This window comes from Gossypium hirsutum, chromosome A12 (assembly GCF_007990345.1).
Source record: "Gossypium hirsutum isolate 1008001.06 chromosome A12, Gossypium_hirsutum_v2.1, whole genome shotgun sequence".
NCBI classification, from domain to species: Eukaryota; Viridiplantae; Streptophyta; class Magnoliopsida; order Malvales; family Malvaceae; genus Gossypium; species Gossypium hirsutum.
The window spans coordinates 25,094,713-25,118,948 of NC_053435.1; the positions used below are offsets into that span (position 1 = coordinate 25,094,713).

General features: G+C 36.5%; 1 long non-coding RNA gene across 4 annotated transcripts; it reads right to left on the minus strand.

Moving 5' to 3' along the window:
- Positions 1–3,004: 3,004 nt before the first annotated feature.
- Positions 3,005–7,577, minus strand: LOC107933222 (uncharacterized). 4 transcript variants are annotated; one of them, XR_001693580.2, is made up of 6 exons: positions 7,289–7,577; positions 6,363–6,473; positions 4,938–5,016; positions 4,784–4,858; positions 4,417–4,516; positions 3,005–3,228 (listed from the first exon to the last, which is right to left on the minus strand). It is a non-coding gene; the product is annotated as an uncharacterized lncRNA (long non-coding RNA). The 4 variants fall into 4 exon arrangements; XR_005905913.1 differs by having other exon boundaries at positions 3,005–3,989; positions 7,289–7,563; XR_001693579.2 differs by having other exon boundaries at positions 3,946–4,516; positions 7,289–7,563.
- Between the last annotated feature and the right edge of the window lie 16,659 nt (positions 7,578–24,236).

The following is a 24,236-nucleotide window of genomic DNA, read 5'->3' on the forward strand; positions in this document are numbered from 1 at the left end:
CTGCCTCCAAGGGGTCGTGGCCAGGCGCGGGGCGGTGACGGCAATGGACGTGGACGTGGAGCACCAGGCTGAAATGTAGGCCATGCTGAGGCGAGGTAGCCAGCTTTGGTTTATGCTGCTCATCGCCAAGAAGATAAAGACACTCCAGAAGCGAATACTGGTACGTACTTTATCCATAGTGTACGATCTATCTATTTTAGAATTAGAAATAGAGTGCGCAGCAGAGGCGCAGTGGTGTAACCTAGGTGGTGCGACTATTGGGTAGTTGGAAATTTTGAGGACGAAATTTGTTTTAGGGGGTAGAGTTGTAATGCCCCAAATTTTGGGCCTAGATTAATTGGGTTTTGGACTATGGGTCTCATAAAATTTTTAAGTGAGCAAGAAAATGACAAATGACACGTTGGCTTTAAGGGTTTAAGGAATTTGAAATGTCTAGGTGTGTTGGAGAAGTTCTTGGTTCGAGTTTTATGGTGGAGGAATTTTAATTTAATTATTAAAAGAATCAGGGTTGGCAAGTAGGTGGGCTTTTAAATAAAAATAGGGGAAAAATAGCATCAAAAAGCCTTGTGGAGAAGTGGCTAAGTGACGCCACTTAAGGAGTAGGGAGGTGGCGTTAGTAGCTAGCAAAGAGATCCAAGGTTCGAATCCTAGCTTAGTATTTTTAGAAGTTTAATTTTTTCCTTCTAGAAAGATGGAAGTAGCGTGAAGATGGACTCCAAGGGGAGTGTTCAGAAGAGAAAACTAAGGAAAAGATTAAGGGGTTATCAGGGAGAAAAACGAAGAGATGAGAAGGGAGAAATGATGGAGCTGAATTGGGAATTGGGCATGGAAAATTAAGCTATAAGGGATATAAATAGGGGCCAAATACAGGGTTGCCAGTCTACTGCCAAAATTCTTCTTCTCCTTGTTACTAGAAACCCCTTTCTCCAAAAGTCGAAAACCCTTTTCTTTTCAAGATCCAAAAAGTCAAAACCCCTTTTGTTTTTCTTTCTTTTCTTCCTGCAAATTTCTATTCTTCTCTACACAATTTTCATTGTTTCACTTAGCCGATTTCTTCTTCTAATCTTCTTCTTTAATCTGTACAAAATAATCCTTATTCACCAAACTAAGTTTGAAAAACCGAAAAGTCAAATCTCCCAAGGGTTGAATACTCTTTGACTGAATCTAGTGTAAGTGTTGCTCTTCCAATCGGTTTCCTTTGCTAGGTATCGATTATTTTCCCTCCCTCTTTCTAATCAAATTTGGTAGGGAATTAGTATCGGATCTCAAATCTTAGCTCTCTACCGAATTGCTCTTTAGGTGTGTGCGGTTTTGGTAAGTATTCCACTCCTATTGGCTAAGGTGGTCGAATGTTCATAGTTAAGGTAAGGGGACTTGTGTTGGATACGAGTCACCTATTATTCTAGTTTTAATAGTTAAGATTGGTGCAGATCTAGGAGTTGATCGTGGTTAGTGATTTAAGAAAGGGCTAATCATGCAAGGTAAGGTTAAGGTGAGGTTTCGGTTTTAGTAAGGATATGTATTAAGAATGCGATTAATGGAAGGGTGATATCATTTGTAGGTTGGTGACTAAAGGAATCGCAGAACGCTTGCTTACCAGGTGTGTACATACACTGCACACACATTATGTATCGGCAAAAGTCGAATTGCCAAAAAGCTAAAAAGCCGAAATGCCAAAAAGCCGAAAGTTTGGTTACGGTAGTCTTGCGAGTGCAGGAACACTCGTAAAGGGGAGACCGATAGGTTTCTTGAGGCTTACGGGCGATTCCATGGACTTGGGTTGTGATTTGGCCATATGGGCCGGAATGGGCTAAATGGGCCCGATGGGCTATTGGGCCCATAATAGGCAAAAACTGAATGTTGATGCTATGTGATAAGAACTTGTATGTGAGCATGAATATGAATATGACAGGGCCTAACAGGCCATATAAAGGTGATTTGGGCCAATGGGCCATAAAAAAATGATTGGGCTTAATGGGCCAGATAAGGTATGTGAAATTGTTTGGGCTTTGTAAGAGGTTTTGGGCCTAGTATACGATATCCACATAAGACTTAATTAATATATTGCGATCGTGGACAAGTCAAAGGGTTAATGTGTGGCAACGGGTATATGCATGTCTAGGATTGGATCTAGGGAGAGCTTGGTACATAAGCGGTCTTAATGACTCACCTCCTCTTCTCTGGAATTCTACCTGGTGCATAGTGTTCGTTCATCTTTGCTCACGAGACGTTAAAGGGCCAAGGTAAGTGAAAATCATAATTAAGAGAAAATTACCGAAATGCCCTTAAGGGCAAAAATGACCAAAATACCCCTAGGTGTAGAATATAAGTTTTATGGATGTGATATGCATACATATGATATTATGCTTTGGTTGCATATGGGTGGGAATTATGGAACGAAGGAAGTATATGAGGATCGCATAGTTATTTGACAATCGTGGATTCACCGACGGCTTTTAAAGCCCAATATGTAAATGAAGGTAGTTCCGCAACCAGGCTACCATTGGTGTGTGGGCTGGGTGGGTCGATATTATATCCCCACATGGTGTGACGGGGGACGGAGCTGGCGTGTAATGATGGATAATTTATTACATTTAACTGCGTTTTCCCCAAAAATGCCGCTAAAGAACATGACCTTTAACGGCGCTTTCCACAGAAACGCCACTAAAGAACATGACCTTTAGCAACACTTTCCCTAAAAACGCCATTAAAGAACATGACCTTTACCAGCGCTTTCCTCAAAAATGTCATTAAAGAACATGACCTTTAACGGCGCTTTCTCTAAAAACGCCACTAAATACATGATTTTTAACGGCATTTTCTCCTCAAACGCCGCTAAAGACATGACCTTTAGCGACGCTTTCCCCAAAAACTCCACTAAATACCATATCAAATTAAACTTCCTTTTTAATCATCTCATTTACATTCTTACCTTAAATGATTATACAAAATTTAAATGACCTAACAATGAGCACATTTTAAATTGTTTTTGAGCTCAAAAACATTAACAAGAGAACTTTTCATAATGTTAGATCAAAAAGTTAACATAATCATCTTTGAAAACCCAATCTAATGACTACAATACAGTTTCTTCTAAAAAGTAAAATATTTGAAACTTCTTCCGAATAAACAACATGATGTTCACTATGAGAAACTTCAACTACAAGCATACTACAATTACTTGTCAGTTTAATTCCAGCAAAGCTTCTTGATTGACCTACTCCAGACCTGCACAAGTCCTTGTCAGTTGAAGCTACTGCACCCATGATCATACTTAAAATTGCAAAAACATAGAATCAATGAACTCATACAGAGTATAACAAATCATCTGTGAGCTTTGAAATTCTTAAAATGCTACACAAAGAACATTTAAACACTTCAATTTACAGCATTTAAATACTTGAATTTATTACATTTAAACACTTCAATTTACAGCATTTAAACACTTCAATTTACAACATTTAAACAGCAGCAACCATCAATTATATAAGAGGAATTTTAAACATTTAATAGTCATTTCCATCATAATCGACAACAAATTATCCACCATTTAATTAGCTTAGCTTCAACATTAATTCGGTAATGAGCAACAATATACAGCAGCATTCAATCCACCAGAAAAAGATGTTTTAAACATCAATTTACTCACTTCCGGACCTCAGTAACAGCAGCAATTTAACTGATTTCTTTCATACAGTTCTTCCAACCCGAAACAGCAAGTTTAAACCACCAAGGATTGAGCATTTTATGTGACAAAGACCAAAAAAGGTTTGAAACACTAGTACCGGATTACTAACTAAAAAGTACTTTGTAGTGCAAATAATAGCAAACAATTGTGTAACCATGATAGATTTGCATTCACCAATATAAAGTTGGTAAAACCAAGATAATTGCATCAGTATCTTGATAACATATAAAACAAGTAATTAATCAAAGTTGAGATACCTTCATTAGTGATGCGCTAGCAGGTTAATTAGAGCCTGAAAATGCTTCATTAAAAAATTATAAAATATACTTCAAACATTTTACTTTACAAATTGAGGGTAGTAAGCAGTTTATTTAAAAATTAAAAAAAAAGGTTATATAAGATATTTATTATAAAATATTTAATAAAAAAAGGTAAAATTACAAATAATTATAATTAAAATCAAATGAATATAATGAAACATAACCAAACCAAGAGATATTAATTCATTGAAGTTATCAAAGCCTAAATAGTTTTTGTTTTTAATTTACGACAACATTAAACTAATTATTTTACAACAAGTGAGATATTGGTAATTGATTATGTTGACTAAATGCCATTTGAAACATGAGTATGATGACATAGTAGAAGAGATATGAATATAAACATGCAAACAGATGCATGTAAGCCTGCAAACAAACACATCAAGAACATGCACATGTCTATTAAACCTTTTTCTCCATCACACGGCTCAACCCAATTTCTAGAGATTTTTTTAGATGCTGTAGTTCTTCAATATTTAATCCATGGAGTTCCTCAACTCTCATTTTCCTGTTTCAAGGCAAAATCCATGGATGAAAAAGTCAATATCATTTTTAAGTAGATAGAATTTAATGGTGAAGATACAATAATCATATTCAAAGGCCCGTATTATCTTATACAAATATTTAGTTTTAATGGATATATTTAATCCTTTTTAAATATTTTCATATATTCAGAAAAAACCATACACTGATACCTTCATACCTAAATATATATGCATATGTATCGAATACAACAAATAAAAATAACAAAAATAATGTGAAACAAAAGGCTCACCAGTGAGACTTTCACATCTACTGCTCTATAAAATAATCCAAATTTTCTTTCATCCCCAAGTACTTTTCCAGCCAACTGATTACATATTAATGTAAGAACTAAAAGTAAAGAAATATGTCTACATATATACAAGAAGAAATAAAAAGCCACTAACTTGCTGCCCAAGACAAGGTTGTTCTAGCTTCTCAAGGTTCTTTGAGCATAAATGGTGCCTTTCTAGTATATCCTTCACGCTTCAAGTCAAAATATTAAACCATCAGTTTTTATTTTTATTTTATTTTTATCTCAACCTATAATTTTTTTTCAATTCAAATATGATATCCTAAAACTTTTTTACGATAACAATTGTATATAGTTTTAAAATATCATTTTTCAAATAGAATGTCAAGCTTTTTGCCCACTAGCTGCAATTATTATCTAAGTTAATGTAATTTGAGTAGGAGTATTGGATATAAATATATATTTTAAGATTTATATAATATCTAAATCATCCTTGTTTTACATAATTTGAACATGATGTGTAAATAGATTTTTTAAAAAAAATCCCATTAATAGCTATAATAGCAGATATCATAAGCATAAATACAAACCTACATGCATATATATACACACATATAGTTAGATGAGTGTCCGTTCTCTCAAAATATACTGGAGTATGCTATTACAAAGTAATTTAAGGTGAAAAACAATGTGTTTCAGTCCCTAATAGTTTCCCTGAAGAAAATCTATAAATTGGCAAAACCAACCAAGTGACACTAAAGGGTAAAAAATGAATTAAAAACAAAGCAAAGATCCTGACCTGAGACCAATACTTAAACTGTATATATATTATAAATGAACTATTTCAGAATTCAACACTTCAAACAAAATATATGCACAAACTATTTCATGCATGCTCAACGAATCAACAAGCATTTAGTTTGGTCACATATGAAAATAACACGAAACTTATTAAAGATTTCTTGAGGAATAATCATGAGCATTAAAGCTTCAATAACCATTAAATAGCAAAAACGCAAAAATAAGAGAGAATTGACTCAAAAAACATATCAGTCTAGCACTCCATTCTTGCACAAGGAGATATTTTTATTACATCAGGTGGATCAACACTAATATTTAAACATAAAACTAGGGCCAAACATCCTCTCTTCATCAACATATGAAGTCGTAACTTGTAAGCGAAGTGAATATGGTCAAGCACACCATATTAAGACAAATTAAAGGAAAAATAGTTCTTAGGGGATGGTTTCTAATATTTATTAAGAAGAAACATACTATTATCTAAGAATCAAATTCAGTTCCAAGAAAGAAAATATTACTTAATGTATTGCAAAGAAACCCGAGCAATTTAGCAATCCTTTCGTTAAGTTTTAACCTCCTATTGAAGTAAACCAGGTTGCAAACCATCAACTCTGTACCACTACTGTTTACAGAAATCAGGCAGAAGATGATAAGAACAGCGTTTAAAATATGCTATTCTAATCATCTAGGCAACGGGCATGACATTGCAGTAGAAGAAAATACCTTTTAACAAATTCCAAAATGCAACTAGTCTCAAGTAGCAGGTAAGGATACTTACAGCAATTAGCTTAATTGCCACATGAGCAAGTTCAGATTGCCACCTGCCTTGTTCAGTTCCAGATGTTAGGCCACCTAAATCTCGAATCAGTTCTGATAGCTTCTTGCCAACCTAGAAGAATGGTGAGTTGAAACCAGTAGCATTAACTAGTGTATCACCATACCAAATAGATCATAACATCTTTTTTCAAGGTAAGCAATTAAAAGGGAGTGAAGCAATGAACTTTTGAATGCAGAGAAATACAACAAAAGATAAAAAAGTATAAGTAAAACTAAAGCTAAATCAAATAGAATGCGGTAACAATCATCTTTACCTGAAGCTTGGTCAATATATATGACAATCTATTGGAAGAAGATGACAATCTGTTGGAAGAAGATGAAAGCTTCTTTCCATGACCAGACCAAAAGTATAAGTAAAACTGAAGCAATGATCATACGTGATCCATTCACACAAGTTTTATAACACAATTACACTATTTTCAAAATTCAAAAGTTCCTAAACTAAATTAAATGAACTAGGGAAAGAATTTTGTTGTTGTTGTTTTTTTTAAACCTAAAGTTTCAGGAAAGATAGAACAAAGGCAAAATTAGAACAATTAAGACATTTCACAGGAAAACAATTGATATTACTTTAGGCATAGAACATACAAGATAAAAAAGAAAAAAGAAACAGAAATAGAAACAACTGACCGCATCACATAGAACTGCGCCAACAAATTGAAGTTATAGAAGGAAACTAGAAAACTAATATAATAGAAATAAGAAACCCAAACAAAAAAAAAAATCAAAAAATTCTAAGACGACTGAAAACTAATATAATAGAAATAAGAAACCCAAATTTAAATTTCTAAAATTTTAAGACGATTGAAAATTAAAGGAAGTAAATTTCAACAAACCCAAACAAAAAAAATCAAAAACCTCACATACATGCTAAGACTGAGTTCACTGCTGGGTAGAGTAGCTAGGCGTCGGGATACTAGGTGTTTAGGTTCCGGGAAATCAAAGAACAGACTGAGAAATAAAATAACAGGTTGAGAGGATTTTCTGGTATAAAATAGAAGAACAGGTTGAGAAACGATGAGAAAAAAAGGAAATTGGGAAAGAAAAGGGAATCGGGGGAGAGAAATAGAGTAACAGGCTGAGAATGGCTGAGAAAGAAAAGGAAATCAGGAAAGAAGAGGAAATTGGGGGGAGAGAAATAAAACGGCGTCGTTTCAATCAAAACTAAAAATGAGTGGCTTTTATATCAAAAAGGTGTCGTTTTCTTTAAAATAAATTAATTTTTGTGGCGTTTTTATTATAAACACCACTAATATTTACTTTTTTTATAATTTTTGTATTGAATTATTATATCTTTCATATCAATTTTAAATAAATATTTTTTAAAAAATTTAAGTAATATTTAAAAGAAATAGATGAAATTTGAAATTTTTATATAATTTTTTATTTAAGAAAACAAAAACAAAAAATTTCAAAATATAAAAAAAAAGATTTTTTTAAAAAATTCTCTTTTTTAATTATATATTCTTTCAATATTTTAGGAAATTTAAATATTTTTTTCAATTTACTAATTAATTTTGTATCTCTAAAGATGCATAGGTTAGCAATTTTTTAAATTTTAATATATATAAAGTTTACCTATTATCTCTTAAATAATTTAAACTACATTGATAATTTTAATATATTAAAATTAATATTATCTCTTTTATAATTATATAAGAAATTATTTAATATATAAATGAAAAAACACTAATTAATCTAAACCCTTAACCCATATCCCATAAACCCTAAATCATAAAACATAAACCATAAACCCCTAACCCCTAAACCTTAAATCCCAACCCTTAAACCATAAACCATAATCCCAAAACCCATAATCCATAAACCTTAAAATAGTAACTCCTAAAGCTTAAACCCTAAACCATATACCCTAAACCCTAAACCCTAAACTATAATGATAATTAATTTAATATTTTAAAATTAATACTATCTCTTTTACGATTATATAAGAAATTATTTAATATATAAATTAAAAAAATCAGTCATATACCCAGAAAACTTTAAAATTATTTTAAATAATTGTATTTTAATTTTTTTCATTTTTAACAAATATTTTTCTATTTTTTACTTTCAAATTTTTTCTATGTGTCATTATTTTTTTTGAAGAATTTAAATATTCAACTAAAAATAAATTGTATTTTAATTAATATAAATAAACTAGTTAAATAATAAATAGAAAGATAAAATGTTTTTGCGGTGTTTTTGAAAAAGCGCCGCTAAAGCTCGATCTATAGCGGCGTTTTTCAAAAAGTACCGCTATACTTATTTTTTTTGCTGCGTTTTTCAAAAAGCGCCATTAATGGTCAACCTATAGCGACGTTTTTTAGAAAGAGCCGCTAGTGGTGGACCTATAGTGGCGTTTTTTAAAAAGCGCCGTTGATGGTCAATCAATAGCGACGTTTTTCTAAAAGCGCCGCTAATGCCACTAAAGCTCAACATAAAACGACGGTGTGTGCTTAATTTTTTTGCGGCGTTTTTTAAAAAGTACCTTAATGATTGATCTATAGCGGCATTTTTTAAAAAGCACCGCTAGTGCTCGATCTATAGTAGCGTTTTTTAAAAAGCGTCGCTAATGTTCAATTTATAGCGTTGCTTTTTGAAAAACGCTGCTAATGCTCGATCTGTAGCGGTGTTTTTTATCCAAACGCCGCTAAAAACCTGTTTTTCTGTAGTGAAAGTACCTCTTTGCTATTCAGTCCAAAATCTGAAGCTTCCCCACTCTCTATTTGTCTGAATCGAGGACCCAATGACTCATCCCCCAACTGTTTACCCTTAATTTGTTCAGTCCAAGTCGGTTTAACCTACAGTTTAGCCAACAAACTACCATCATCGAACAAGCTGAGGCGAGCAACCATCACCCTCAAATCAGTCACATCTTTACGGCTCAGTACGTAGGCTACCACATTAGCCTTACTTTGATGATATTCAATCGAACAGTCATAATCGTTAAGCAACTAAATCCATCGTCCCTGCCTAAGGTTTAGCTCCTTTTGAGTAAAGAGATACTTGAGGCTCTTGTGATCCGTGTAAATGATACACTTCTCACCATACAAGTAATGCCTCCAAATTTTCAGTGTGAATACCACCGCGGCTAATTCCAAGTCATGTGTCGGATAGTTCACTTCATGGTTCTTAAGCTAATGAGACGCATAAGCCACAACCTTCCCCTATTGCATCAACACATATCCTAAACCAACATGTGATGCATCGCTATAGATAGTAAACTTTTTCCCAAACTCTGACTGAATCAAGACAGGGGCCTCAGTCAGAACTTTCTTAAGCCTCTCAAAATTTTCTTACTGCTTATCAGTCTAATAAAACGGTTCCTTTTTACGCAACAACTTAGAGGCGCAACAATCAACGAAAACCCCTCAACAAACCGTTTATAATACCCTGTCAAACCAGAAAACTTCGAATTTTAGATACTGACTTAGGCTGCTTCCAATCTAGAACAACTTTAATTTTTCGAGGATCAACCCTAATCCCCTCGGCAGATACCACATGTCCTAGAAATGTTACCTCTCATAGCCAGAATTCATACTTGCTGAACTTAGCATACAATTGCTTCTCTCTCAAAATCTGTAGAACCACTCGGATATGTTCATCATGTTTAATCTCTTCGAATACACTAGAATATCATCAATAAACACTAACACGAACCGGTCCAGATAGGGTTAGAATACGTGGTTCATCAGATACATAAAAATTGCTGGTGCATTCGTTAGTTCAAACGGCATCACCAAGAACTCATAATGACCGCAGTGAGTCCTAAACGCCGTCTTATGCACATCAGTCTCTTTGAATCTTAGTTGATGGTATCCAAATCAAATATATATCTTAGAGAAAATCAAAGCTCCTCAGAACTGGTCGAATAGATCGTCAATCCTCAGTAGAGGGTACTTATTCTTAATAGTAAATTTGTTTAGTTGCCGGCAGACGATGCACATACGCATGGATCCATCCTTTTTTTTACAAATAATATCGGTGCTCCCCACAGAGACACACTAGGGCGGATGAACCCTCAATCCAATAACTCTTGAATCTGAGCTTTAAACTCCTCAAGCTCCTTCTGTGCCATCCTATAAGAGGCAGTGGACACTGAAGCTGTACCTGGCAGGAGCTCAATCCCAAACTCAACTTCACAGTTTGGAGGTAACCTAGGTAACTCATCGGGAAAGATGTCTAGAAAATCCTTAACTGTTCTGATATCTTTAACAGACGGAACCTCAGAACTCGAAGCACTAACGTAGGCTAGATACACCTCGCAACCCTTACGAACCAACTTCTCATCCCTAAGTGCAGAAATCAAATTTGACAGATAATTATGACACTCGCCAATCACAACCACCTCATTACCCTTTTCAGTTTTCAGAACCACCCGCTTTGCAGCACAGTCCAAATTCACCTGATGCTTAACCAGTAATCCATGCCTAATATTAAGTCAAATTCTCCAAAAGTAAGTTCCATTAAATTCGCTAAAAGGTCATTCCTTGAACCTCCAAAGGTACATCCTTAAACAGTTTATTCACCTTCACTGACTGCCCTAACGGGCTCAACACAATAACCTCACTCGTACTGGTTTCAACCATCACACCCAAAGTCTTAGATACAGTGCATGCTATATAAGAGTGTGTAGATCCAACATCAATCAATGCAGCATAAGGTACATTATGGAAAAAGAACATAGCCGTAATAACATTTGGGGCGTCTTCATCCTCTCGACGACATGCAGTATAAACAAGTGTTGGCTACCTTCTCTCGGTATGACTAGTACCTCTTCCCAGTACTGCACGACCACGATCCAAATCATTTCCACCTTTGGCCTGACCACGCCTCTCGGTGGCTACTGAACACCTCTCGGTGACTGAACAGTACCCATAACAACAGCTTGCATCTGATTGGGTCTCCATGGACAATCTCTGATGTGATGCTCCAAAGATTCGCACCTCAAACATGCCCCTATCTATTTCCAACACTCGCCCCAATGGCGTCTCGCACAATTAGCACAAGGCTGCGACCCAAAAGCAGCAACAGGGGCCCCAACTCTCACTGGCCCATCAACTCTGGCCTTTTTCTTAGGCCTCACAACTGAACTTGAGGGCTTCTAATCCCTTTTACTCCTACCCCTTTCCGTCTCACGATTCTAGCGCTCAGCACGTTTTACATCCTCTGCGATTTTTGCCTTTTCCACCATCACAACAAAATATTGCTCCCTCTGTGGAGCTATCAAAACTCGTAGATCATCTCTGAGGCTGTCATCGAAACGAACACAGTGCTCATATTCTATTGCCACCGTCCCACGTGCATAGTGGCTAAGTCGCAAAAACTCAGACTCATACACAGCTACTGACTTATCCCCTTGTGTCAAATTCAGAAACTCTCTCCTCCCGGCATCCACATAACTAGTGCCCATATATTTCCCTTAGAATGAAGTTTTGAATAATTCCCAAGTCAACCGGTCAGACGGAGTACCTTCTTTAACTGTAAGCTACCACTGATAGGCTTCATCTCGTAGTAACTACACTGCACTTTTTAATTTATGCTCTGGGGTGCAGTCGAGGTCATCCATGATCCGCTCTATGGCCACAGTCCAGTATTTAGCCATATTAGGGGCAACTCCAGCTATTCCCCTAAAAATCTCAGCCCCATTAGACCTGAGTCATTTCGTCACCAACCCACGGCCCACAGTACCAATATTGGGCCTAACGACCCTTTCCAAAATTCGCAACATAGTTTGGGATAGTGCGTTGTCCCCAGCCGCACTATCATGTGACCCAGTCTCAGTCATAGGTGAAGCCGGTGCCTCTCTAGCTTCATTTTTAGGCATATGACCCAATGCTAACGACCCAGCCTGAGCATCTATACGGCCTCCGTTGCGGCCTCTTGTACTCCTTCCATAAGTACTTCTGGTGCTCATTATCGTATTACGCGTTTATCTGTATTAACAGTTTTATGCATCAGTTTCATAGTTCCAGTGTTTATTAACGGATGTTTTATGAAAAACAATATCAATAATTCAATGTTTCCTTGTCTTCGCATATCGTAGTTCCACTACAGTCTCAATTTACCATAAACAGAGTATTTCAGTACAGTCTACTACCTAGTATTAGTATTTCAATCTAACAAGTTGTAGCTTTAGAGAAATTGCAGGGTGGGCGCAGGAGACTCGATGTACCACACATTCAATAAAATGCTTCCGAATATTTTTAAATCATCTGAAACAGTTCTTTTTAGAGTTTTTAGTTTTAATGAAAAACCCAAATCCACAGTCGAGTTTTGCAACTTGACTCTAATACCACTAAATGTAACACCCCAAACCCGACCTAGATGTTATGGCTGAATCTACGATGTCACATTGAAGTGAATTTCGAAAAAACGTAGTTCCATTGAAAGAAATTCGTTCTTTAAAATAAACCTCGTTGTGGTGAAAATCTATAATTTCTTGTTCGTTGTTAAAAGCCTAAGTTGATATAGCAAAGTGTTACTCATTTTAGGTCGTTGTTGAACTTTTAAAACCATGTCTGTTTGCGGAAGCTTGTGGAAAATATTACAATAGCAAGGGGATTTGAAACCATATATATATTTTTAGAAAAACCGCGACCTACTTCTAACAGATATGATTTAAAGTAAATAAAATCCCGAACCAAGGAAAAACTTTAAGAGGCCTTATTACATAATTGAAACCCAAACTAAAAAGCTTAAAGAATGAAAATTTAAAACAGTAGCAAAAGTAGTCGTGTGGCCCCCGTCGAGTCCCTCACAGCACCGACCCGCTTAAGGATTACCTGTACAGGAAAGCAGAAAGGTGGGTTTATGAAAACTCAGTGTGTAATCCTTTATCAACAAATAATCATAAACAAATAATCATACGGTCAATAGATACAATCTGGGCCTAACCCCGTTTCACTAGTAGTTCAATCTCAGTTAGGACTTTAGCCCAAAATAGTAACAGTATCAGTGTGGGGATAAACTCGACCCACCCATCCCTACATCCAAAATATAGTACTGGTTGCGACACTAAAACAGTATTTACAGCAGAGCTACCAATAATATGCTTATAGCCTTTCAGTACACTTCCTCCAATATCATATATCCCACCCCACCCCATGCAATGCAACATAATATAAATGTATTTACAGAAAAAATGGCATGCTCAAACAGTCATACATCACAGAGGGGTATAATAGTCATTTCATCAGATCAGGGTCTAGGTATACTTACCGACCCAACATTAGGCCCACATTTGTCTTGGGCGACCCGTCTGTCCTTAACAGTCAAACAGTGAAAATGGGCCCAAGCTTATAATTCGGCCCATGTAGGCCCACACGCTCTTGTAGCCCATAAAGTCCACAAATGACCTTGGTCGTGTAAGCTAGACAGCCTGGCCCAACAATCTCCACACGTCCATGTGGTTTACCCGTGTGGGGACCATGAGCTCGTGGGGCCCATACGGCCCATTTCGGCCTAACGTCCCCTAGATCAGCCTAAGCCCATGAAATCGCTTATTGGGCCCTTACGTTCGAACATCCACATTCTATGTGTTCGAACCTCTACACAAGCGAGCGTACACTTGTGTAGCGTCACTGGTTGTACTTTTCTGGCTTTTGCCGATCTACGCTTAAAGTATTGTTATTACACATCTTTTTGCGAAAAGAGCGCAATCCCCACGAACACCAACCTTGTTTGAGCAAATACAGTTTACTCCCCTTTTAAACCAGTGATCACAATTGACTTCCAAAACCTTGATAGAATCACCACGTAAACTAAGAACAGATGATAGGAGCAATCGGCCTAAACCACACAAGACCCGAATTCACAAGATAACAGAGGCAAAACGGAATGGTTGTACCTTAATCATAAAACATCAATACCGGAATGTGTTAGATGAAACTATTAGTGTGACCGAAAGAGAGGAATAATTTCCACTTACCCACACAAGTTAAAAAATAATAGCCCAGAACCGAAAGAGTAGAAGGAGAAGCATTCGGCTTGATCCCTAGTTGTAATGAAGAAAGACTTGTGAGGGAAGACAGAAATAGGGAAGGGTAGATGTATACAGTTTAGACAAAGTAAGAGGATAAACTTGACAAAAGCCAAAAGAATAGAGATAAGGAGAGAAAGGGAATATTCAGCCACAACAAACCAAGATAAAGAGAGGGAAGGACAACAAAAGTAATAGGTCAAAGTTTGAGAGGAGGAGAGGTAGAGAGCATTCGGTCACAGAACCAAAAGAAAAGAATCAGATTGCCAAAAATAGAAGAGGAGATACCCGAATGGTCTTTTCCTATGCTCGGCCCCAAGAAGAGAAGAAATACACATCCAAACCAAAATACCGAGAAGAAACTAACTCGAAACACCCTATCACTAATCGGTTTTCAGAGAACAAAAGAAAAAGAACCAAAATCACTCCCTAAACAAAATAGAGTACTTCAACTTACCACAACTAAAAATCAAGAGTGCCACAATTCAAATTCAGCACACTATTCCCTCTCCCCTCACTTCTTATGACTTTCACCACAATATCCTCCTCAAATTCGGCTATACACTTCCCATCACCCTTCAAACACCCATAAGCATCAGAAACACACTGACATACAACTTATTACACGACACATCAACAAAATAAATACTCCTTGCGCTCCACAGGACTTGAACTCAAGACCTTTAGTAGCAATGACACGCCACTTACCTCTGGACCAGCAGGCCCTTTTTGTCGTACTTTACCCAAATTTATTTAAGAGGCCTACTAACCAGAAACATGTTTAATTCAAGTAAAAACAAAATTTTTTACAAGCCAAAGCTTGAACTCAGGATTTCTCCAATACTTCCTAGGACACTCAACCACTGAAGCAGACATACACTTATACAACACAACATATAAAAAAAATACTTAGATTTTTAGGGCGTTACACTTGGTGACACTCTAAGACAAGGGAAAAGAAAGGGCGTAAGCTTTAAAGCTTTGTGAGTTCCTATGCAAATAATAAGCATCATAAACAAACATTTATCATGCAATTATCATGAAGTGAATTAGCATGTATGTCTTTATAATTCATAGTCCAACTTGGCATAGATATTATTAAAACCTTAATATAATAACTTGCACAATCATAACCTTACCGATGGATTCATTACATATTGATCTCATTAAGCATAAGTCTTACGTACATACCTGTACTATCTTGCAACATACCATGGTCTTTCGCAACATTAACATTTTCATTACGATTCCCGTTGAACCACTTGGAATACTAAAGGATACTTGGGAAATCTCAAACTCATAGCACCTTACCAATGCCATATCCCAGATATGGTCTTACATGGGGTCTCATATTGATGCCAATAGCCCAGCTATGGTCTTACATGAAATCTCATATCGATGCCATATCCCAAATATGGTCTTACATGGGGTCTCATATTGATGCCAATAGCCCAGCTATGGTCTTACATGAAATCTCATATCGATGCCATATCCCAGATATGGTCTTACACGTAATCTCAAATAACCCTTATGTGATGACATTTGTATCTTATATATTCCTAAGGTTCAACCGAGATTTTTCTCTTGTCAAACTTTGTCGATTACATCTAAGGGTTCAATCATAATTCATACGATATTAAAGCAATTAAAGCATAAATTATAATGCATTAGTTACATACGAACTTACCTCAGTACAAAAATAGTGGAAATGGACCTAATCGTCAAAGACTTTGGTTTTTCCCCGGTCTAGGTCCGAACCTTATTTCTCTTCATCTATAATAGAAAATTTAACAAATTTATTAACCACATTACTCAATTCAGTCCAAAAATCACACTATGGAAAAATTACCAGAAAATAGGGCTGTTACTACTCTCCCCCCTTTTAGGGATTTTTGTCCTTGAAAATTTTACCAGAAAATAGGTTTAGGTACTATTTTCTCATAGCCTCCTCAGGTTCTATGTGGCCTCTTCAACACCATGTCTTTTCCACAAAGCTTTAACTAGAGCTATACTTTTATTTCTCAACTGTTTAACTTCCCGAGCTAAGATCTTGATCGGCTCTTCACCATATATCATATCCGGTCGAATCTTAATCTCTACTGGAAAAATTGAGTCATCTCTAATTTTTACATATTTCCAGTAAGTTTGTTGTTGGTTGTGCAAGAACTTGCACGTATCCATCAAAATTGACAACTCTAATTTCCTTGAAGTACTTGCAAAAGTCGGCATGAGAGTTGTATATTCAAGTTTAACACTTAGTCTGACAGGTTCTTCTTCTGGATCAACCATTGGTTCAGGAATGTTAGGTTCCTTATCAGATTCATCCTCTTTAGTGTCTGTAACTGAATTAGCTTCAGTCTTAGTTTCATTTGTTGATTCCTCGGTATCTGGCTCAGTTGGCTCTTCTTGCTCGCCTTGATTCAGTTCATGCACCCTCTCTACTAACCTTTCAAGATCATAAGTTGAAATGCACCCTTGAACATATCCCCATTGAGATTTGCTTGTGTTTTAACACGGGCCCTTAAGCAAAGTGAAGTGATTAATGATGGGAAATAAGCACTTCCTGCCTTCTTTTTAGCACAATCGTGAATCTCCTTGAGGATAATTTTCCCAAAATTAATGGACTTTTCTGTCAAGATTACAGATAACAAGAGCATTCGTTCCATCGAGATGGTGGAACTATGTGAGATAGGCATAAAATTGTTGCAAACAAAATAAAACTACTCCTTTGCTACTTGTTTTAGGTATTCCCTTCGGCAAGAATGGCTCCCATACTTTCTTATAATCCATTCGGATCCCAGATTTGTTACAACATCAAGTACTTGTTGAAGAAAATCTCAATTGATATTGTTCATCATAGGGTAGTAATCATCTTCTTCAACATCAGGTAAGTTAAACAAATCATTGATGGACTTAGAAGTAAGAGGTGCATTTTTCTTTCAAACGATGACCTCAGTAGCATCTTGTTTCGTCAAACTTGCATAGAATTCTCAAACTAATTCATCATCGGGAAGTGAATGAGCATCACAAAATCATTCCCTCTTGAGAGCATTGATTATCTTTCTAATTGGCACAAGAACAACCATCAAATCATTACTCTTCAAGTTAAAGCCTTTTTTCGGCATCATAGGTTGATGCTTCAAAATTGAATCAAATCTCTTTTTCACTTCTTTATCGATCAAAATCGGGTTTTCAGAAGTAGTCTTTGATGATCTGGTACTTTTGTGAGACATGGTATCTTTCCCTGAAAATTTTGGCAAAATTTCTGCACAAAGGGAAAAAGAAAGAAATCGGCAAGGTAGTTAAGACTTGCTACGGCAAAAATCGTGCGACGGTAAGATGGTGCTTCAGCAATCTTCTTGCAGTGGCAATAGGAAATTTTAGGAAAAAAGGAAAAAAAACTAGGGTTTCCTTCGAGATTTTAGGTTAACGGCACAAAAGGGACATTTTAAGGATTTTTAGGGTGTAAACAAATTGTTTTGAGGGATATGAAAATTAGTGGAATGGAGAGGGGTTTATATAGGGAAAAATTAGGGCAACATGTAGCAAAAAATTAGCTACATTAGGGTTACTTGGGTGACAAGTAATGGGAGTGGCAGCAGTAGGTATGGATTTTTCCCTTCTTTATGTTGTCTTAGGCCTCAAACTCAAACTGTCTTGTCTCAAGAGAAAAACTGATTCGCACTTGGGCCAAATTTGACCCCCTCTTTGAAAATTTAAACAAAACAAATGAAACTTAAAAATTTTAAATCTTAATTAGAAAATTTCTTCTTAACAAATTACATTAGATTAATTTCCAGGAAAACTTGGAGGGGTCACAGTAGTCCTGCTTAAATTCCAATCTCCTTAGACAGAATTAATTAAATGTAATAAGCTAAGAAAATAAGTTCTAATTATTTATTTATTTACAAAACGAGTTCATGAAAAATCAAGGGTCTGTTAATTTGAACGAGGATTCAACTCGCTTAACTTCACCATCCCAATAATGTTTGAGATGTTGACCATTAACTTTAAACGTACCTCCGTAATCGTTGTATAATACAATAGCTCCATAAGGATAAACTCGGTATATGGTATAGGGTCCTTTCCTTTGGGATTTAATCTTCCCGGGAAATAACTTCAACCTAGAATTAAACAACAAAACCTTCTGACCTTCTTTAAGCTTGTGAGGTTATATATGACTATCATGCCATCTTTTTGATCTTTCTTTACACATTTTGGCATTCTCATAGGAAAACAACCTCAGCTCTTCCAACTCATCAAGTTGTAACATCCTTCTCTCGTCGGCTTGCTTAATATCAAATTTCAACAACTTCAAAGCCCAGTGAGCTCTATTCTCCAACTCTAATGGCAAATGACATGCCTTTCTAAAAACTACTGATAAGGAGTCATTCCTAACTGTGTCTTAGATGCTGTTCGATAGGCTCATAATGCATCATCGAGCCTTCGAGACCAATCTTTTCTGCTAGGGCGTACTACCTTTTCGAGGATACCTTTGATTTCACGGTTCACTCTTTTAACTTGCCCATTCGAATGGGGGTGATAGGCAGTAGCAATCTTATGCTTCACATCATATTTGTCAAGTAACACTTAAGCCATTTGTTCACAAAGTGAGAACCTTTATCACTAATAATAGCTCTTGGTGTCTCAAATCGTATAAACACATGCTTATGTAGGAATCGCATGATTACCTTAGCATCATTTGTAGGGTATGCTTCAGCTTCAACCCACTTGGATAAATAGTCCATAGCAACTAAGATGTATTTGTTCCAATAAAAAGAAGGAAATGGGCCTAAGAAGTCAATGCCCCATAGTTGAATAATTCAATCTCCAAAATGTTTGTCAAGGGCCTCTCATTCCTCCTTGATATATTTTCGGTCCTTTGGCATTTATCATAGTTCTTCACATAAGCATAAGCATCTTTAAATAGTGTAGGCCAAACGAAACTAACTTGCAAAATTTTTGCTGCAGTTCGTGAACTACCAAAATGTCCCCCACTTAGAGATGACTGGCAATGATACAAGATCTCAGCAATCTCACTTTCAGATTCACACTTTTAGATTATATTATCTGCACACTATTTAAACAAAAAGGGATCCTCCAAAATATAATATTGACTATCATGATGGAATTTTTTCATTTCCTGGTATGTCATTTCTTGAAGAATTATTCCACATGCAAGATAATTGGAGAAACTAGCAAACCAAGGTGTTTCATGACTTCAATTTACCTTAAATAAGTGCTCATCTGGGAAATTCTCATTGATAGGCACACATGATCGAGTTACCTCATCTTGTTCCAACCTTGACAGATGATCAACTATTTGATTTTCAACACCATTTCTATCTTGGGTCTCAAGGTCGAATTCTTGAAGTAATAGTATCCAACGAATTAGCCTCAGTTTCACATATTTCTTCGTGAGCAAGTGTTTAATGGCTGCATGGTCAGTAAATACTATAACTTTGGTACCTCTAAAATATGAGCTAAATTTTTCAAAAGCAAAAACTATAGCAAAGAGTTCCTTTTCGGTTACCGTATAATTGAGCTGGGCTTTCGTCCAAGTTCTACTTGTATAGTAAATAGGGTGAAACACTTTGTTTCTTCTTTGACCCATCATAGCTCCAACAGCATAATCACTTGCATTGGACATCAACTCAAAAGGTGAGTTCCAATCAGGTGTAACAATTATTGGGGCTGAGATTAACCCTTTTTTCAGATCTTCAAAAGCTTCCAAACATGCTTTGTTGAAATCAAACACTGTATCTTTCTCTAACAACAAACAGAATGGTTTATAAAATTTTGAGAAATCTTTGATAAACCTTAGGTATAAAACAGCATGGCCTAAGAAACTTCTGACTCCTTTCACACTCATTAGGGTCGGTAATCTTTCAATTACTCCCACCTTTGCTTTATCGACTTCAATTCCTCTCTTTGAGATTTTATGTCCTAAGACAATCCCTTCCTCAACCATAAAATGATATTTTTCACAGTTAAGGATAAGATTCGTCTCTTCACATCTCTTCAATACATTGGTCAAATTACTCAAACAAATATCATAAGTGTTACCAAAAACAGAAAAATCATCCATGAAAACCTCAACAAAATTTTCAACCACATCAGTGAATATTGCATCATGCATTTTTGTAAGGTTGCAGGTGCATTGCATAAACCAAAAGGTATTCGCCTAAAAGCAAACGTATCATATAGACAAGTAAAGGTTGTTTTCTGTAGGTCTTCTGGGCTACAACAATTTGGTTATATCCCGAATAGCCGTCTAAAAAACAATAGAATTCATTACCTGCCAGTTGATCTAACATCTGATCCATAAAAAGCAATGAAAAATGGTCTTTTCGAGTGGCTTTGTTCAATTTTCTATAATCAATACAGATTCTTCAACTGGTAAAAATTCTTGTTGGAATTAACTCATAATGCTCATTTTTGACAACCGTGGTTCCACCTTTCTTCGGCACACATTGTACCGGACTTACCCACGAACTATCTGAAATAGGATAGATAATTCCTGCATCAACCATTTGATCACTTCCTTTCTCACAACTTCTTTCATAATAGAATTGAGCCTCCTTTGCCCATCAATTCGAGCTCTTTCACCTTCTTCTAAAATAATTTTATGCATGAAAAAAGGACTTATACCTCAAATATCAGCTATGGTCTAACCAATTACTTTCTTAAATTTCTTTAGCACAGCAATTAGTTGCTCCTCTTGATCTTTCATCAGTTCTACTGAAACAATCATAGGCAAAGTAGAACAGTCACCTAATTGAATGTATTTAAAATAGGAAGTAAGTACCTTTAGTTCGAGTTTAGGTGGTTCTTCGATTGACAACTTGTGTTGCATAAATTCTCTGACTTCTAACCCCAACGGTTCAAACCATGTAGATTGAATAAAATTTCACGGATTGGCTTCCTTCAAAGCCATGTTTTCTTCACCTTCTTCATCCTCCAAAGGTCAAGATCTAAGACTTTATCCAATGGTTCTTCTTCAAAATTGCTTGCCAATGAAACCAAGGTTTCTATCTCTTCCATAACTGAACACTCTTCTATCGGATCGAGAAATTTCATCACTTTAAGAATGTTAAAGGTTACCTGATCGTCTTGAACTCGCATGGTGAGTTCACCTTTCTGAACATCAATTAACATTCTTCTCGTGTCTAAGAAAGGTCTTCTCAGGATAATTGGCACTTTCTTATCTGCTTCAAAATCTAAGACAATGAAATTAGCAGGAAAAATAAATTTATCAACTCTTACTAAAACATCCTCGATCTTTCCCTCGGGATATGCTAAAGATCGATTCGTTAGCTGAAGCATCATAGTTGTAGGTCTTACTTCACCTATCCCTAACATCTTAAAAATAGACTTAGGCATCAAATTGATACTCACTCCTAAATCACACAAAGCTTTACCATAGTAAGATTCACTAATGTTACAGGGTATAGTAAAGCTTCCTGGGTCTTTCAATTTCGTTGGCAGTTTGTTCTGCAGGAACACACTGCACTCCTTTGTCAAGGTAATAGTCTCATACTCGCTCAGTTGTTTCTTCTTGGATAGTATATCCTTCATAAACTTCACATTATTTGGCATTTGTTCTAAAGCCTCCACCAACAAAATATTTATGTGTAACTGCTTCAGGACATCCAAAAACTTCTTGAATTGCACTTCTTGTTTCTACTTGTGTTGCTACAATCTTTGCGGATATGGAGGTAATGGAACTTTTAGTTGAACCGGACAACTTTTCTGAGTAGGTAAATCTGCATCCAATGAAGATGTTAAAGTATTTGAATTCACTAAGTTAGGATTTACCCTATTAGTCTTTGTAGATTCTGATTCCTTTAGTGTAGGAATTTCAACAGCTAGTTGATTCTTCTCAACGGGCTTATCTTCGACATCAATCAATCAGGGTTTTAGAATTTTACCACTTCGTAATGCCACTACCTTGCGTCTATTACGAAGCTTTGCAGCTAACTGACCTATTTGGATTTCCAAATTTTTTAGTGTTGCTGCTTGGCTTTGGTTCAAAGCGTCATTCTTTGTCATGTACGCTTGTTCTCTAAACTGTAACGCCCCAATTTTTGGGTTTTCTGTGTTTTTGTGATTTTTAAAATTTGTGTGTGTTCTGGTTGATTAAAATATATATTTTAGTAGGTTAGTGGGCCTTTGCAAGGCCCAAAATTAAGTTAAATCCGTGGTAGTCTTCAGAATTTTAATTTTATGAACAGGTGATGCAATTGGCGTTTGGGATTTTAAGAGAAAAGCGGTAAAAGATGACACAAAAAGGAGTGTGGTGTAGTGGCAAGGTGGCGCCACTTAGGGGACAAGGAAGTGACGCCATAGAGAAAGTAAGGGGTCCAAGGTTCAAGTCTTAGCTCTTGCAATATATTTTGGTTTTTTTTTCAATAAATCTGGAAGAAAGTAGGTGCGCTTTAAAGTTTAATGTGTTGGATTTATGACACAAATGAGTTGATGGCCTAGTGGTGGTGTTGTGAGTTGGCATGTGAGAGGACTTTGGTTCGAATCCCTTAGCACGCAAAGGTTGATTATTTTGCTATGTTGGGTGGCAAGAGTTGGTATTGGTTTTAAACTCTGGTGATGGAGGGAGATGAAGAGCTGGCTTTAAATAGAGCAAACCATGAGGAGAGTAGGCATACCCTTCTTGGCTGATCCCTTTCGCTTTGTGACGTGCTCGTTTAGGTTGGGCGTCAGCTAAGAGTGTTTGGAGCACGAATTAACTGCAGTCTCCTAATAGGATTATCGCGTGGGAGATATCGTCATCAATCGTCATTAACTAGGTGTGTAAATGACACCCTCCCTTAGACTGAATCGGTAAAAGCTGAAATACCGAAACGTTTGTATTTTGTGAACTTGCGAGCATGCAAGCGCTCGTGAGACAGTTGTTAATGAATATGGTGCATTTGGATGATTAGAGTGCAGAGTGTGCATTTTCATGCACAACGGTATTTTTGGGCTTAATGGGCTGAAAACGGGCCAATGGGCCAACGGGCCCACTTTGGTAAAAAGACGAGGTAAGTACTTCTGATTACTTGGTAAATGTTAGAATGAGCATGAAACCTTAGCAATAGGTAATAATTACTGAAATACCCTTATGCATGCAAAATTACGATTTTACCCCTAGGGTTATTTTTTTCTGAAAAGAATGATGTTCTGTTTCTGTATATGTATGCCATGACATATTATTTCTGTTGCATGGGACATGGGTTTATATTGATGGAGGAAGCATTCTGGCAGCCTCACTGCAATCTGGTGGCCTCGCCACATATATCTGTTCTGGTGACTTCGTCACAATATCTGGCAGCCTCATTGCAATCTGGTGGCTTTGCCACACATATATATATCTGTTCTGGTGGCCTAGCTACAATATCTGTATCTGGTGACTTCGTCACAATATCTGGCAGCCACGCCGCAATTTCTGTGGTGTGTAGCGGTTGGGTGGGTCGCGTAGTCTCCCCACATGATGTAAGGCTAGTACGAGGGTGTTATGGATGGATCTGGGTTGGGATTTCTGCATTCATGATATATTTTTTCTATATCTGCTATGGGCCTATGGGTTTCATTCTGATTTCTGTACTGGGCCAATGCCCAGATAAGTCTGACTCTGAGGTTTGATCTGTTTTGGGCTATGGTTGGGTTATGTTACACATTGAGTTTACCGAAGCACCCTTTATTTTCATCTCTGCAGGAAATCCCCAACCATAGTGGGCTTGGAGCTATGAGGGATTCGGAGTGGCCACATCATCTGCAAAGTTGGTTTTTTCTAAGTTAGTTTATTTTTATTATTTTTATATTCTGATTTAAATTTGG